This window comes from Culex quinquefasciatus, chromosome 2, assembly GCF_015732765.1.
Source record: "Culex quinquefasciatus strain JHB chromosome 2, VPISU_Cqui_1.0_pri_paternal, whole genome shotgun sequence".
Lineage (NCBI taxonomy): Eukaryota > Metazoa > Arthropoda > Insecta > Diptera > Culicidae > Culex > Culex quinquefasciatus.
In genome coordinates this window covers 127415306-127431706 of record NC_051862.1, presented here as the reverse complement: position 1 = coordinate 127431706, position 16401 = coordinate 127415306, and the positions used below count along the sequence as shown (strand labels likewise).

Here is a 16401-nt window from a genome sequence, read left to right as displayed (position 1 = left end):
GTATTAGTTTTTTGCAAAATGAAAATCATTCAGCCGTTAGCCTTACCTTGAACATCCAAAACAGCTTTGTCCAGGATCAGTGCTCAATCGTGAGTGTACCCTGTTTGACAGCTGTATAACAGTTAGGAGAAAAATTAGGAAAATGAGTGCAAAGCAAATGAGTGCACTTTAGGGTGCCCAGAATTTAAAAAAATATTTTGTGGAAAGATGTTTAAGAGGAAAATTGACATTTCTTAATTTATTTCTCGTTTACGTTGCTCTAGATTTAACAAAGTCCAATTACACTTAACCGGACCTTTGACACTTTTTAGTTTGTACCACGTTGGTTTGACAAAGTCAATCCACTGACGAACTGACGTGCCACCCCGAATTCAAACTTGACCGCACTTTCCTATCTTCCTTCTCTGGGTGCTGAATAGTGGCATAGACTAAATATATATAGATACGCCACTCCGCTGTTGGGGCTGGCGACACTACCGCCACGCCAAAATTACACCTGGTGGCAATTCACAGGTACTAATCTACCCTTTGGGAACGTTTAAAAAAAATCCTCCTCAGTTTCAGTTCAATGCTCAGTGGGTATATCCAAGCAACTTTCGACTAGCATCTGCTGTTTCCAAGAAATGTCAAAACAAAGGCATTTTTATTTTTCGTTTTCTTTGCTGGTAGTTTAGCATCCTTCGCAAATGTTTTATGAATTTGCTGGTTGTGCCGTTTCTACCATGCAGATTCTAGCGGCGTGAATGTTCCAGTCAATAGATCGAAAGTGTTGTGCTCTTCAAGAAAGCAGGTGAGGAATAAAAATAACAAAAAAATCCTCCATCAAAAAGATTGTTTCGATTATCACATCTTAGTGAGATTCCGGAGAACTATGATGGTGAAAGCGAACTCGGAAACGATGAAGCGGAAGTCTGTCTAGCCATCCATGGTGGATGGCAATCAACGTTCAGTCACACATCCGGACAAACCTAAGACCTCGACTACTGAACAAGCAAGGGAACAAATGCTGCCCCGCCAAAGAAGCTTCTCCTGCCACAGAAGCCCTCACTGAAAATACGCCACCCTTTTTTTCCAAGTGCCCAAACACTTGAATGATTCAATTAAGCCGCATCTTAGATCTAATTTGTTTGTGTATCAATTTCAATCCAATCCATTATTAAATTCAAGTGTTTTGGCGATTGACTTTTTGGTATTTTTTGACACCTTATTTTCATTCGGGTGGCTCAAAAATTACAAGTGTTTTGCTCATGAATTTGCCCCACTGTGTTGAACAATTCAAAGTGATGAGGAAAACACTTGAAATTGATCTTGTTTTGATTTGAAATGCAGGTTCGCGACAGCTTCATGAGACTTTGCTTTGTTTCCTCATTTGAAAGTTTTGGCCGTCCGGTGTGTTCGTTTTTCGCAGACCGCGTGAGTTCGCTGCCGCCATGTTCCAGTCCAGTAAATTGCCTGCCCGGATTGTGACCGTGAAGATGAGCATCGCCACAAGACTGCGTCCTCGGGCTCGGGCTCCGTATGGCCAGCGGAAGGGCTTGGTCTCCCGGATTCCCGGATAGAAGCCAACTTTTGTGATAAAGTTCCTTTCCGAACTATTTGGTGAGTGGAGAGAGAATTTTTGTTGTGGGGTTTTGTTTTGATTTTTGGATTTATTTTGTATGATCCACAGGAAGGATGCAAAAGAGCTGCAGATGCCGTACCAGGAAGTGGTTCCAGTGAGAAGCAAGATTCGGATGCAGGGGCCAAGCTATGCGTCATTCGGATGGTCAAGGCACAGTTTGAGTCGATGGAACCACCGCGGTTCCACCAAAGAGAATTCCGCATCAACAAGAAGATTCTCCAGTGGCCTCCATCTCCGCCGGCACCGGTGCTTCACTCGCCGACGCTGAGGAACCTCCCAGGAAGCAGTGGTGGTGTCGGGACAACCGGATGAAAAAATTACAAAATTTTTACACACCAAGTTGTTCTTGAAGTTAGAAAATAAAAGCAGCCAAAAAATTTAATTGCGCAACATCTTCTTTATTTAAAAAAAAATCGAAATCCATTTCTTTTACATGCAAACATGCATTGATTATAGAAAGAAAAGCTATTTAAAACCAATAAATATAATATTGTATTTCATGTGACGCAACACGTCAAATTCAAGTGTTTTGCTATTGAATTGACAGTATATTTTGGTGCCCAAAATTCAAGTGTTTTGCGATTGATATTTGAGTGCTCTGTACAGCAGGGTCAGATCATGTGTAGAACACTTCGATAAACCGTGGGATTTTTGCTCAGTGCTGTGATTACCCAAATCATCTGGCACCTGTACAAAAAAAAAACAGATTTCGGTGTTCAACTACAGGTGCGACGGCGAACCTGACCGGAAATGTTCGTCTTTTGCATCTGATCTCGTAAAATAGTGCATCTTGAAACTATGTTTTGAATTGGTTCGAAACGATAGTAAATCAGCGTCATGTTCCAATACTGCTAGTTGTGTGTAACACAATTGGTTTAAATGTATACTATGCAATGTAAAATTCTTGGGAATAAAATAAAAATCTATTTTTTTGATTATTCTGAACTTTGTGCGTATTATTTATTATAACTGAACTTTGTGCGACTTCTCTTTTATTTGGGCCTGAGGTACTCTGCCAGGAACGGGGCTGGTTGCATTCAAGTTGTTTGGGACACGACACATGGGGTGGGAACTGCTGTGGCGGCCTTGTCAATCGCCATTTTCGCTATCAACTCCTGGTCCTTTATATCGAACATCAACATTTCAACGACGCGAATCCCATGAATTGGCGCAACCAGTTTGCTGGTGCAGACTTCACTGAAAAGAGAACACGATTTTCTAAATTGTACAGATCAAATAGGAGAACCTTGTTGCTGTTCTTACCATTAACGGACCATCGGTTCCCGGCAGAGTCCCTGTTTACGCCTCTCGAAAATCGTTTGTTGCAACTCACTCACCGCCACAAACAGCCACCACCTCCGTTGGTATCATGGAAACCCTTTAAAACAAAGCAAGTTAGTGGCATTTTTTGATGTCAGGAAACATTAGGTCGAAAAGGGCAGAGTGCTACGATTTTGTTTAGCAATTTAGTACCTGTAACTTGACTGTGGTGGCGCTCGGAGCGCTAAAGGGGTGTCGCCAACTGGGTATATGGAGCAAATTCCTAGTGGGACATCTACTTGATTAATAATCTATGATAGTGGTTCACAAAACGGCCTCAATTTTGAACTGTCAAAGGGGAGCACGAGCATTAGGGTGTAATATGAAAATCGATTTTCCAGCACAGCAATTTTTCAGTTCCTTTTGGGGACCTAAACAACTCCCCAAAGTTTGAGAACGATTGGTTTCTCACATTGCGCAAAGCGATTCAATTTTCCATATAAATTTGTATGGGAAAAACCATTTTTTTGGATTTTTATATTTATAAAATCCACGTTTCACGCTGTACTAAAACCGGATTCATATTCGGATGCTCTGGAATGTACTCTACAACTTTCCCGAAGAGAGTATGGTGCTAGCTTGTCGCTGAAAGAAGATACAGCGTCCTCAAAACTCGTCTAAAACGTGATTTTCGATCAAAAAACACGTTTTAGACGAGTTTTAAAAACGCTGTATCTGTTTATAGGAGCAAGTTACCACCATACTCTCTTCGGGAAAGTTGTAGAGCACATTCCAGAGCATTCGAATATGAATCCGATTTTAGTACAGTGTGAAACGTGGATTTTATAAATATAAAAATCCAAAAAAATGGTTTTTCCCATACAAATTTATATGGAAAATTGAATCGCTTTGCGAAAAGTGAGGACTAAACCAATCGTTCCCAAACTTTGAGGAGTTGTTTAGGACCCCAAAAGGAACTGAAAAATTGCTGTGCTCGCTAAATTTGGACAACTTTATTTTTTTCCATACAACCATATTACACCCTAATGAGCATGAGCATGAGAGACCACCCATGGTTGTCCTTCTCCGTTGCTGAACAGGACCGTTATATGCTATCAGCACAACCAATCATACGCTTCAACGATCTAGTGGTGTTTTCTTTATCAACAGCATGCATGAATGCGCCAAAAAGATAAAACACCAAGGTCGCTGAAACATGAATTGTGTGCAAATAGGTAACAGTCATTGGCCACCAACGGCGCCCGCCATGTCAGTTTGTAGATCTCGAGGGAACGGGACGGGAATGTTAGTTAGCGCAGGCTGCTACCAAGGGTGCATGGGTTCTATACGATATCCACACCACGGGGGGGGGGGCTGGAAAACTACTTCTACTTGGGATTTTGTTAGTAGGGAAGGGTAATGGTCAGGATTCATCATAGAAGATGATGATGTGACCCAAATAATCGTATATTTTTATTAGTTTAAATATTATTCTCAAGGCAAGCAATCGGATGCTGCTGTTGAGACAATTCCCGTTTATTTGATATGGAGTTATATAAATGGCTATATCTTAGGCAGCCGGCTGTGGAAAGATAGAACCAATGTTATGTTTAATTAATTAGAAAAAATATTAAACTCCGCGTAACACTGGTAACACGATTTGATGCTAAATGATTTACGTATATGAATGATTTATCAGATTTTGAACTGTCAAAAAGGAACCAATTTACTGTTCGCCAAAAGTAGAGAGTATTGTGATCGATCATCAATCTTTTTTATTAACTTTTTTTGCAAGAATGAAAAATGTGTGGCTTTTGAGGACCTGGGGTTAAAGTCAAGAAACCTTAAGAAAGTTAAACGAGATCGTATTTTTTTTTACAATTATGAATGGAAGTTGTTAGTGGGGTCGATGCGGTTGTATCCATCCAGAAGATGTCTTTATTGTTGGATTCCGTTTGAAAACTTGGTTTAGTGAAAATCCTTTCTGATTGTTGGATCAGCTTCGCTAGAATTAGCTAGAATTTTTTCGCTGGATCAGGAAGAGGTGCAGTTTGAAAACATATTGGAACCTTAAAACTTTTGAGAATTCTGAACTTGACAGTGAATATTTTGCAAATCTTGCATTGTTTAATGGGAAATGAAGCAATATTGTGGTTTTTGAAATAAATCGAAATAACAGCGCGAGTGCTTTTCATCTCGCGAAGCAATTTTCTGTTGATCTTTTCTGAGTGTATCTCAAATGTCACACGCAAAACTAAAACAAAATTTCGCCGCGGCACCAAACTGAAATGTCGCCAGTTGAGCTGCGAAAAGACTCGCGCCGCGACTCACACGGAGCACGGAATCGATCACGAAAATATACCGGAAAGCGTTCTGTGAGCGTGGGTTCGATCAACCAGATGGACCATTTTATGATGTCTAACTTGGAGAAGACAATTACGGCGCACCCGCATCAGCAAAACTCTCCCGATGGTAGGACACAACGGACCGGATTGAGGCCCTCGACAATGATGGCCACTTGTTTTTGTTTTATTCAGACGGAATCCATCCGCAGTCAGCAACTTAACCAAGACTTTTTCCATGCTGCGTCTTTTTCTGAAGCTGAAAACCGACTGACCTTCAAAAATTACCCCAATTGAAACAGTTCTAGTTCTCCTACCTTAAAACCAAGATTTTGAACAATAATTTAATCTAAAGCGTTCCATTTCCTCGGCAAATCAGAAAAAAAAATCAGCCAAATTTTTCTCAACATCCGAAGCCGTCAAAACAAAAAAGCAAACACACTGATTCAAAATCACCTAAACATGCTTGACAGATATTTCGCGACAGAAAATCGTCGCGAGAGTTAAACCTGCTCAATTCGGTTTAGTGCCGCGGCGACAATAAATTGAGTTATTGCGCGTATTCCCGAAAAAGGCACGCGGCATACCAGCCTCGAAACGACGCACCGCACTTTCGGCAAATGCGCCCTGTCAAATCCCATATTGCGGGTTTTGTTTTTGTTGATCTTCTTCTTTGAATTGCATGGCATTGTTGCCGGGTATGCTTTATAATGCACCAAGAATGCAAAAAATCGCTGGAAACAGTGCCTACGGCACATTCTGAAATGCCGCGCGGCGTGTACCTTCGAAAGAAACGGACAACAAATGAACAAAATTCAGAGAGAGAGTGAGAAGAGAGAGCGTTCATGTAGCGCAATGAGAGAGCAGGTCAGCCGAGAGAGATGTTGAGAATGTGTGCGTGAGAAAACGAGAAATAAATCAGTCGTGTGTTTTGCTTGGGCATGAAATGACGTGTGTTGTTATTTGTGTCCGAAATTATTGAAATTTGAGGGAAATCGGGCGAAAGTCACGACAATGGCGCAGCAATTGCTCCCATCGCGAGTGTAGTGTAATATTGTGAAAATAAAGTGAATTCTGCGTTTTTTTGTTGTTACTAGGCGGAATGTGTTTGCAGTGCAGCAGCAGTCATGATGGCGTCGGATTTTGTTTGACCTTGGTGGCAGCAGAAGATTTGCAGCCGAGCTTTATTGTGTGGAATAACGGATTGGCTATTATTCAGTTTCTTCAGCTGTGTTTGGGTGGTTTTAGAAGATAATTATCAGCAGCTGCGTTTGCGAGATTTTTGCCGTACGCCATGATGGCGTCGGTGATTTCTTGGAGTGGCAACAGTGTTGAAATTCTGACGCCTGTGACCTTGGCGGCAGCAAAGAGTTTGCAACCGAATGTGGGGAATGGCAGAGTGACGATTTTTTTTCTCTAGCTGTGTTTAATTGGTTCTTTTGCTGAAAAAAAGTGAAAAGGAGAAAGAAGACGCCATCTGTGTGGAAGCGTTTCCCCGCTAAGGTAAGAAGGACAAAGTAAAGATAAATGTGGGCCGGATTTTCACGAAGGCTTTTATATAGTAATCACTCTACTACTACTGTCGGACCGATGTCGGACTGATGTCGGACGGAATTTTCGATGATGTAGTACCGGTGCTGGAATTGAAGAGTTACGTACGACTAATATTTCTGGAATGTTGTTGCGGTTTCACAACAAGATTAACGTTGATAAGATTTGATCATGTATAATTTAAATTGCTTTATGTTGTGCTATTGCTTAACGTTTAGACTGCTTCTGTGGCCCATATTGGTTCGGTTAGTTTGCGGTTAAATTTTTTTAATAATTAGGAGGCTGTATAAAAGTTATCAACGATTTCGTATGCGATTTTAAGGTTTTCTTGTTATATTGATCAGTAGAAAATTGTGAACGATCTGTATGCTGATCTTTGAGTCCAACAGACTCGTTAGCTTGAGACCCATGTGTGGGTAGAGCGTGAATGATAAATATTGAGCTTGAGTTCTCTGCGAGGGTAGAGCATGGAAGATGATTGTGATTGTTGGAGTTTTTGAGCTTGAGTCCTCTGTGAGGGTAGAGCGTGATATTTTGAGTTTTGAGCTTGAGTCCCCTGAGAGGGTAGAGCGTGGATGATAAATATTTGAGCTTGAGCCCCCTGCGAGGGTAGAGCGTGATTGTTGGAGTTTTTGAGCTTAAGTCCCCTGTGAGGGTAGAGCGTGATTATAGAAACTTTGAGCTTGAGTCCCCTGTGAGGGTATAGCGTGATTGTTGGCCTTTTGAGCTTGAATCCCCTGTGAGGGTAGAGCGTGATTTTTGATGTGTTGAGCTTGAGTCCCCTGAGAGGGTAGAGCGTGGAAGATGATTTTTCTTTAGCTTGAATCCCCTGAGAGGGTAGAGCGTGATATTTTGAGTTTTGAGCGTGAATCCCCTGTGAGGGTAGAGCGTGGATGATAAATATTTGAGCTTGAGCCCCCTGCGAGGGTAGAGTGTGATTGTTGGAGTTTTTGAGCTTAAGTCCCCTGTGAGGGTAGAGCGTGATTTTTGATGTGTTGAGCTTGAGTCCCCTGAGAGGGTAGAGCGTGGAAAATGATTTTTCTTTAGCTTGAATCCCCTGAGAGGGTAGAGCGTGATATTTTGAGTTTTGAGCTTGAGTCCCCTGAGAGGGTAGAGCGTAATTGTTGGCCTTTTGAGCGTGAATCCCCTGTGAGGGTAGAGCGTGATTATAGAAACTTTGAGCTTGAGTCCCCTGTGAGGGTATAGCGTGATTGTTGGCCTTTTTGGGCTTGAATCCCCTGTGAGGGTAGAGCGTGGTCGTTGAAGTTTTTGAGCTTGTGATTTTTGATGTTTTGAGCTTGAGTCCCCTGAGAGTGTAGAGCGTAATTTTTTGAGTTTGTGGGCTTGAGTCCCCTGCGAGGGAAGAGCATGGAAGATGATATATTTTTTACTTCGAGTCCCATGTGAGGTTAGAGCGTGAAGGATAAATCTCTGAGCTTGAGTACCCTATAGGGTAGCGCGTGGATGTTTGAGTTTTTGTGAGTATAAAGCGTCGATGTGGGAGTTTTTTTAGCGTGAATTCCTTGAGAGGGTAGAATTTTAAATCACCTACATGACTTAAATTAGAGCTCATGATTGGATTTCCGGGAAGATTTAGTATAACATAAATGATATCGATTTATTAAAGTTGGTAAAAGAATTTTCACATTTTCAATCTTTTAACGTGATTGTTTTAGAAATGATAGGCTCATAACTTACATAACTTAAATTTGAGCTCATGATTGGATTCAAGGAAGGTATAGTAAAAATAAAAAAAAATCGATAGTTGGAAAAGTTTTTTTCTTTCAAATTTTCAATATTGTTGAAGTGATGGTTTAAGAATAGATAGGCTCATGACCTGCACGATTAAAATTGAGTTCATGATTGGATTTCAGAGAAGATTTAGTAAAATATAAAAGTTATAAAACGTCCATTATGAAAGGGTGGTTTCTTTTAATTATTTACTCCAAAGTGTTGAGTTTGACGGTCCAAAACGTTCTGATTTTATTGTGATCGAAAAGTCCCCCAGAGCCTCACACACGAGGTACTGAGGTTTTGCTTACTGATCATTAATCGAGCTACTTGCTTTAATCGCGGCGAGGTAAACGCAGTTTAGCTTTGTTCGCAGTTTGGGTTACTGTTGTCGGCTGTGCTGACGATGTTGGTGGTGTCGATCAATTATGCGGAAAGCAATTTCCGTAACTTAAATTTTATCGATTGTTGGAGAAGTTGGAAATAAAGAAAATCTGATTTTTAATATTGTTTGAGAAATAAATTAAAATCAATACTCTCATAACCTTTACGACCTAAATTTGAGCTAATTTTTTGGCCAAAATATTCAAAATAAATAGAAAATCGGGCGAAAGTCACGACAATGATTGGAATTCGTGTATTGGTATATTATCGGTTGTTGAACAAGCTGGGTAAGAAATTTTTAAGATTTCCAATCTATTGAAGTGATGATTGCGATAGGCTAAAACTTAAACTTGAGTTAATGATTTGATTCGGGGAGATATATTAAAAGATATATAATCGATTGTTGGAAAAGTAGGTCTTTTTTGACGAAGTTTAAATCTTTTGAAGTGATGATTTAAGAATCGATAGGCTTATAACCTATACGGCTTAAATTTGAGCTCATGTTTGGATTTTAAAAGATATTTTTTATCGATTATTGGAGAAGTTGGGAATGGAATTTTGAGATTTTTAATATTGTTAAAGTTATGGTTTAAGAATCGATAGGCTCATAGCCTACACGACCTAATTTAGAGCTTATTGTTGTGTCCAAAATATTCAAAATTCATGGAAAATTGGGTGAAAGTCACGACAATGATTGGAATTCGTATATTATTATATTATCGATTGTTGAACAAGCTGAAGTGATGATTTAACAGACGATAGGCTTGTAACCTACACGACTACACGACTAAAATTTGAGTTTATAATTGGATTCAGAGAAGATATATTAATAGATAAATATTATCGATTGTTGGAAAAGTTTGAAAAGACTTTTTTTTTCAGATATCTTTGAGAAATGATTTATGAATAGACAGGTTTAAATTCGTGCTCATGATTGGAATTCAGGGAAGATTAAATAGGAGGTAATTTTTTATCGATGTTTGGGAAGTTTACAGATTTGGGAATTGTTTACAGATTTCAATATTGTTAAAGTGACGGTTTAAGAATCGATAGGTATCACTTGCAAAACTTAAATTTAAGGTTATGATTGGATTCAGGGAAGATGAAGCAAAAGAATTTTAGGAATTGTTTAGATTTTCAATCTTTTTGAAGTGATGATTTAAGAAACGATAGGCTTGTAACCTATACGACTTGTATTAGAGCTCCTAATAGAATTTCTGGGAAGATTGCAGGGTATATTTCCAGGTGTATTATTCAATCAATTAATTACACGATAGCTTTCCAAGTTGTCGTTTTTTTTTCATTCTTTAATTGCAGGTAACCACGTTGACGTTGGGGTTCTGGCTGATATGTGTCACGATCAAGGATACCGGAGAAGCATCTGCTGAAGCCGAATTCTGAGATGAGCTGAGTTTCCTGAATAAAAGGATCACCAAGCTAATGTTAATCTGAATATATGATTGAATTTTTAGAGTAGGAAAGAACGAGGATGTAGTGAATAAGTGTGGCAGAGAAGAGAGAGAGTGAGAAGAGAGAGCGTTCATGTAGCGCAATGAGAGAGCAGGTCAGCCGAGAGAGATGTTGAGAATGTGTGCGTGAGAAAACGAGAAATAAATCAGTCGTGTGTTTTGCTTGGGCATGAAATGACGTGTGTTGTTATTTGTGTCCGAAATTATTGAAATTCGAGGGAAATCGGGCGAAAGTCACGACAGACAGGTATGATTTTCATAAAGTATTCGCCTCCTTTTCTCTCCCACAGAAAACTTGGGAACGAGGTAGCTGTCAAACTAGGCCAAAATGTTAAAGTCACTCACAAAATGAACTTTGAGTGATTTGAGTTCATTTCTGACGTCACGATTTTCTCCTCTATAGAGGCGAATACTTTATGAAAATCATACCTGTCAAAATTCCTAGCCTCAACATTTTGTCGCGAGTTGCTTTTCTCCTCTATTCCAGAATGAACCCATTGTTATTCGTTCCTAAGCTGTCGGGCATGTCGATCTAACCCTCAGGCCCCATGCCAGGAATGGCCACATGATCATCCAGCTCACACGCGTCCAACCCGGCCAAACTTGCCACCAGCGCGTTGAGATTGAACTTGTCCCAGAACTTGATCGTATGGTGGTTCGACCCGGAGCACAGGATGTGCTACCTTTCTGGTCTGTGACAGATTTGCTGCTCCAACAACTCCGGCTAAAGTTAGTAATGTCCATGGAATCTACAGTGTAGATTCTACACCAGCTTTTGCTTCATGCCAGCCAGTATAGAGGAGAAAAGCAACTCGCGACAAAATTTTGAGGCTAGGAATTTTGACAGGTATGATTTTCATAAAGTATTCGCCTCCTTTTCTCTCCCACAGAAAACTGGGGACAAGGTAACTGTCAAACTAGGCCAAAATGTTAAAGTCACTCACAAAATGAACTTTGAGTGATTTGAGTTCATTTCTGACGTCACAATTTTCTCCTCTACACGCAAAACGGACATTAGGTATAAATTCCTAATTTTTAGTATTTTTTGAACTTATGTTCTAGCTTGTCAAATTATACCTAAAAATTAGTATTTTTTTCTTCCTAAAATTTAGGATTTTTTTAGAACACTGAAGTACTTCTTAAAAATTCCTAAATTTTAGTATTTTTTTTAGTTCAAAAATTGCGATTCACGTTTTGACAAGTCAAAACAAAATAATTTCGTGGCTGTGAGTTGGTGTTCCGCGGTGCTGCTAAAAACTTCGGAACTTTGGCAAGGTAAGTGTGCAGAAGAAAAGTGGTTCTCCGGTTCTGCACGGAGAACGGAACCCGGAGCATCCTTATTAGAGGAAGTGTGGCTCGGGTGCTTGTGGTAGAGGAGGAGGAGGAGGACGGAACCTTCAACTCCCGGCGGAATTAAAATAACCGCCTCTTCCCTCTCGTGCTCTGGAGGACGGATCTCGGTACGGATATTTGCGGAAGAGCTGGAAAGGGAAGTATAAACGGACCCCAACCGTGGGGATTGTGCGACCGTGGCGATTGTGGGAATGAAATCTATCTTTTTGTGATTTGGTTGGACGTTGCGGGTGTGTGTATGTATGCGTTTGTGAAAGTGTTCGTGTGTTCGTGTGTGTGTGTGTGTGTGTGTGTGTGTGTGTGTGTGTGTGTGTGTGTGTGTGTGTGTGTGTGTGTGTGTGCTCGTGTGTATATGAGAGATTGAAAGTGAGAGGGTGGGGGTAGAGGAAGAGAAAGAGAGAAAGAAAGAGAAAGTGGGTGAGAGAAGAGGAGAGGGAGAGAAAAGTGGGAGAGAAGAGGGAGTGAAAGAGAGCGAAAATGGGAAAGGGAGAGAGAAAGTAGAAAAGGGAGAGAAAGGGGAGTTTGTGAGAGAATGCTGGAGGGAAGAGCGAAAGAAAATGTGGGAGAGAGATAGGGTGAGGATAGAAGAGAGAGATAGAAAGTAAGAGAGAGAGAAAGTGGGAGTGAGAGGGGCAAAGATGAAGAAAGAGAGAGATAAGAGATAAAGTTGGAGAGATAGTAGGAGATGGAGAGATAGTAGGAGAGGGAGAGATAGTAGGAAAGGAGAGAGATAGTAGGATAGGGAGAGAGTAAGAGAGGTAGAGAGAAAGTGAGAAAGAGAGAGGTGAGAAAATATGGGAGAGAAAGAAAGGGAGAGAGGGTAGGAGAGAAAGAGAAAAGTTGAATTGAGAGGAAGAGAAGAGAGAGATAGCAGGGAACAGGAAGAGCGAGAAAATAGAAAGAGAGGGAGAGAGAGAAAATTTTAAAATCTCTAATTCCAAACATTATAAAACTCCAAAAATCCAATCTTATATTCTACAATTCCAAATATTTAAAGATTAAAATGTTGAAGTTTTAAAAATATTAAAATATTAAAATAATAACTGATATTTAAAATAAATAAATATTAAAATATTAAAGAACTAACATATTATAAAATATTATACAAAATTATAATGTTAAAATATTCAAAACATTAAATATTTATTTGAGGTAAGTACATTTATGAAAAATTTGTGTTTTATGTAAATAAAAAATTTATATAATTTAAAAAAATTATTCTTCCTGCATAGCTCTTGGAAAATACCTAATTTAAAAGTTAAAATCTGGAGTTTTTTTTGAAAAGGACCAATAAACCAAATTTTCAGTTTTTGCTTTTTGGGTGGTTTTCAATACCCCTGACTCAAGGCAGTTCTAAAAACATCCAAAAAGCAAAAACTGGAAATTTGGTTTATTGGACCTTTTCAAAAAAAACTCCAGAAATATTGAAATTAAAAAATATTAAAATATTAAAATATTAAAATGTTAAAATATTATAATATTAAAATATTAAAATATTAAAATATTAAAATATTAAAATATTAAAATATTAAAATATTAAAATATTAAAATATTAAAATATTAAAATATTAAAATATTAAAATATTAAAATATTAAAATATTAAAATATTAAAATATTAAAATATTAAAATATTAAAATATTAAAATATTAAAATATTAAAATATTAAAATATTAAAATATTAAAATATTAAAATATTAAAATATTAAAATATTAAAATATTAAAATATTAAAATATTAAAATATTAAAATATTAAAATATTAAAATATTAAAATATTAAAATATTAAAATATTAAAATATTAAAATATTAAAATATTAAAATATTAAAATATTAAAATATTAAAATATTAAAATATTAAAATATTAAAATATTAAAATATTAAAATATTAAAATATTAAAAAATTAAAATATTAAAATATTAAAATATTTAAATAATAAAATATTAAAATATTAAAATATTAAAATATTAAAATATTCAAATATTCAAATATTCAAATATTAAAATATTCAAATATTCAAATATTCAAATATTAAAATATTCAAATATTCAAATATTCAAATATTCAAATATTCAAATATTCAAATATTCAAATATTCAAATATTCAAATATTCAAATATTCAAATATTCAAATATTCAAATATTCAAATATTAAAATATTAAAATATTAAAATATTAAAATATTAAAATATTAAAATATTAAAATATTAAAATATTAAAATATTAAAATATTAAAATATTAAAATATTGAAATATTAAAATATTAAAATATTAAAATATTAAAATATTAAAATATTAAAATATTAAAATATTAAAATATTAAAATATTAAAATATTAAAATATTAAAATATTAAAATATTAAAATATTAAAATATTAAAATATTAAAATATTAAAATATTAAAATATTAAAATATTAAAATATTAAAATATTAAAATATTAAAATATTAAAATATTAAAATATTAAAATATTAAAATATTAAAATATTAAAATATTAAAATATTAAAATATTAAAATATTAAAATATTAAGATATTAAAATATTAAAATATTAAAATTTTAAAATATTAAAATATTAAAATATTAAAATATTAAAATATTAAAATATTAAAATATTAAAATATTAAAATATTAAAATATTAAAATATTAAAATATTAAAATATTAAAATATTAAAATATTAAAATATTAAAATATTAAAATATTAAAATACTAAAATATTTAACTATAAAAAATCAAAACATAAAAAAGCAAAATACAAAAAAAAATTTAAATTTAATATTAAAAATTTAGATACATTTAAAAATTAAAATTTAATTTAAATTTTAATATTTATTTTTAGGTGTGAACATTTAAGAAATAGTTGTGTTTGATGTAAATAAAAATATTAATATCATATAAACCATTGTTTTCTTCTGCCTGCATATAAGGCTTTCTAGGCCCAGTGAAAAAAATATAATTTAACTCAAAAATGATGAACTTCTCGTCACAGTGTCCTGATGCAAACAATGATTGAGCTCGAGCTGTTACAGCCCTGCGAAGTATGTTGGCTGACATATCGGGCGGTCAATAAAAAAAACCAGCTAGAAGTCGCCTGACAAAAAACGTTTGCTAGAAAAAGATAGGAAACCTGATGCAAACAATCGTCCAGCTGTAATGTAAACATACTTTGAATGTATTGGTAAATTTCTGACTAGAAAGCCTTATATCTTGGATAATACTTAATACCTAATTTGATCTTTGATTATTCTTAAGTATAAGTAATTTTGGATCCCTCACTTTTTCTGAAAATACCTCAAATTTAGGTATTTATTCCTAGAAATAAGGAATAATCATGGTCCGCCATCTTGGATTATACCTAAATATTAGTAATTGTGGATCCCTCACTTTTTTTCTAAAAAAAACTCAAATTTAGGTATTTATGCCTAAAAATTAGGAATAATCATGGTCCGCCATCTTGGATTATACCTGAATATAAGTATTTTGGATCTCTCACTTTTCCAGAAAATACCTCAAATTTAGGTATATATACCTAGAAATAAGGAATAATCATGGTCCGCCATCTTGGATTATACCTAAATATTAGAAATTTTGGATCCCTCACTTTTTCTGAAAATACCTCAAATTTAGGTATTAATTCCTAAAAATTAGGAATAATCATGGTCCGCCATCTTGGATTATACCTGAATGTCAGTAATTTTGGATCCCGCACTTTTCCAGAAAATACCTCAAATTTAGGTATTTATACCTAGAAATAAGGAATAATCATGGTCCGCCATCTTGGATTATACCTAAATATTAGTAATTTTGGATCCCTCACTTTTCCAGAAAATACCTCAAATTTAGGTATTTATACCTAGAAATAAAGAATAATCATGGTCCGCCATCTTGGATTATACCTAAATATTAGTAATTTTGGATCCGCACTTTTCCAGAAACTACCTCAAATTTAGGTATTTATACCTAGAAATAAGGAATAATCATGGTCCGCCATCTTGGATTATACCTAAATATTAGTAATTTTGGATCCCTCCTTTTCCAGAAAATACCTCAAATTTAGGTATTTATACCTAGAAATTAGGAATAATAATGTTCCGCCATCTTGGATTATACCTAAATATTAGTTATTTTGGTTGCCTCACTTTTCCAGAAAATACCTAAAATTTAGGTATTTTGGTTCTACAATTATACCTAAAATATAGGAATTCTCGTACTAAAACGCTATTAGTAATTTTATTTCTAATAGCCGATTAGTAATAAAATACCTTATTGCAGTCAGGTTCGATTATACCTAAAAATTAGGAATTTATACCTAATGTCCGTTTTGCGTGTATTCCGTCGGCCACGTTGAAATTTGTTGTTGTTTTTTCACTGCTCGATTCAGCGAAAACTGTCATACGGTTCCTGTCAAACTTATTCGAGCAGTGGACAGCTCAAATCCCGCCAATGGAGCACCCGCAGTCGAGCAGTTTTTGACAGTTCGCTCCATAAGAAATACATTGTAGAAAAAAGCAAAAACCGCTCGAATGGAAGTGCTCCATTTTGTACATCGCGGTGAAATCGTCCCAAATCGCGCCAATCGCGCAAATCGCGACTAATCGAGGCAAATCATGGTCATCGCGGCTAAATTGTGGGCGCATCTCGGGAGTGTCATTCCTCTCGCGACAGTGACGATATGAAGACCGCCGTC

General features: G+C 36.0%; 2 long non-coding RNA genes across 3 annotated transcripts; one reads left to right on the top strand and one right to left on the bottom strand.

The window, feature by feature from the left end:
* Positions 1-430: 430 nt before the first annotated feature.
* On the top strand, positions 431-2024 carry LOC119767900. The gene is made up of 3 exons (XR_005277778.1): positions 431-790; positions 855-1599; positions 1670-2024. It is a non-coding gene; the product is annotated as an uncharacterized LOC119767900 (long non-coding RNA).
* Positions 2025-2031: 7 nt separating this feature from the next.
* Positions 2032-5625, bottom strand: LOC119767899. 2 transcript variants are annotated; one of them, XR_005277777.1, is made up of 4 exons: positions 5541-5625; positions 3095-3164; positions 2885-2999; positions 2032-2818 (listed from the first exon to the last, which is right to left on the bottom strand). It is a non-coding gene; the product is annotated as an uncharacterized LOC119767899 (long non-coding RNA). The 2 variants fall into 2 exon arrangements; XR_005277776.1 differs by lacking the exon at positions 5541-5625 and having other exon boundaries at positions 3095-3231.
* Positions 5626-16401: the final 10776 nt, after the last annotated feature.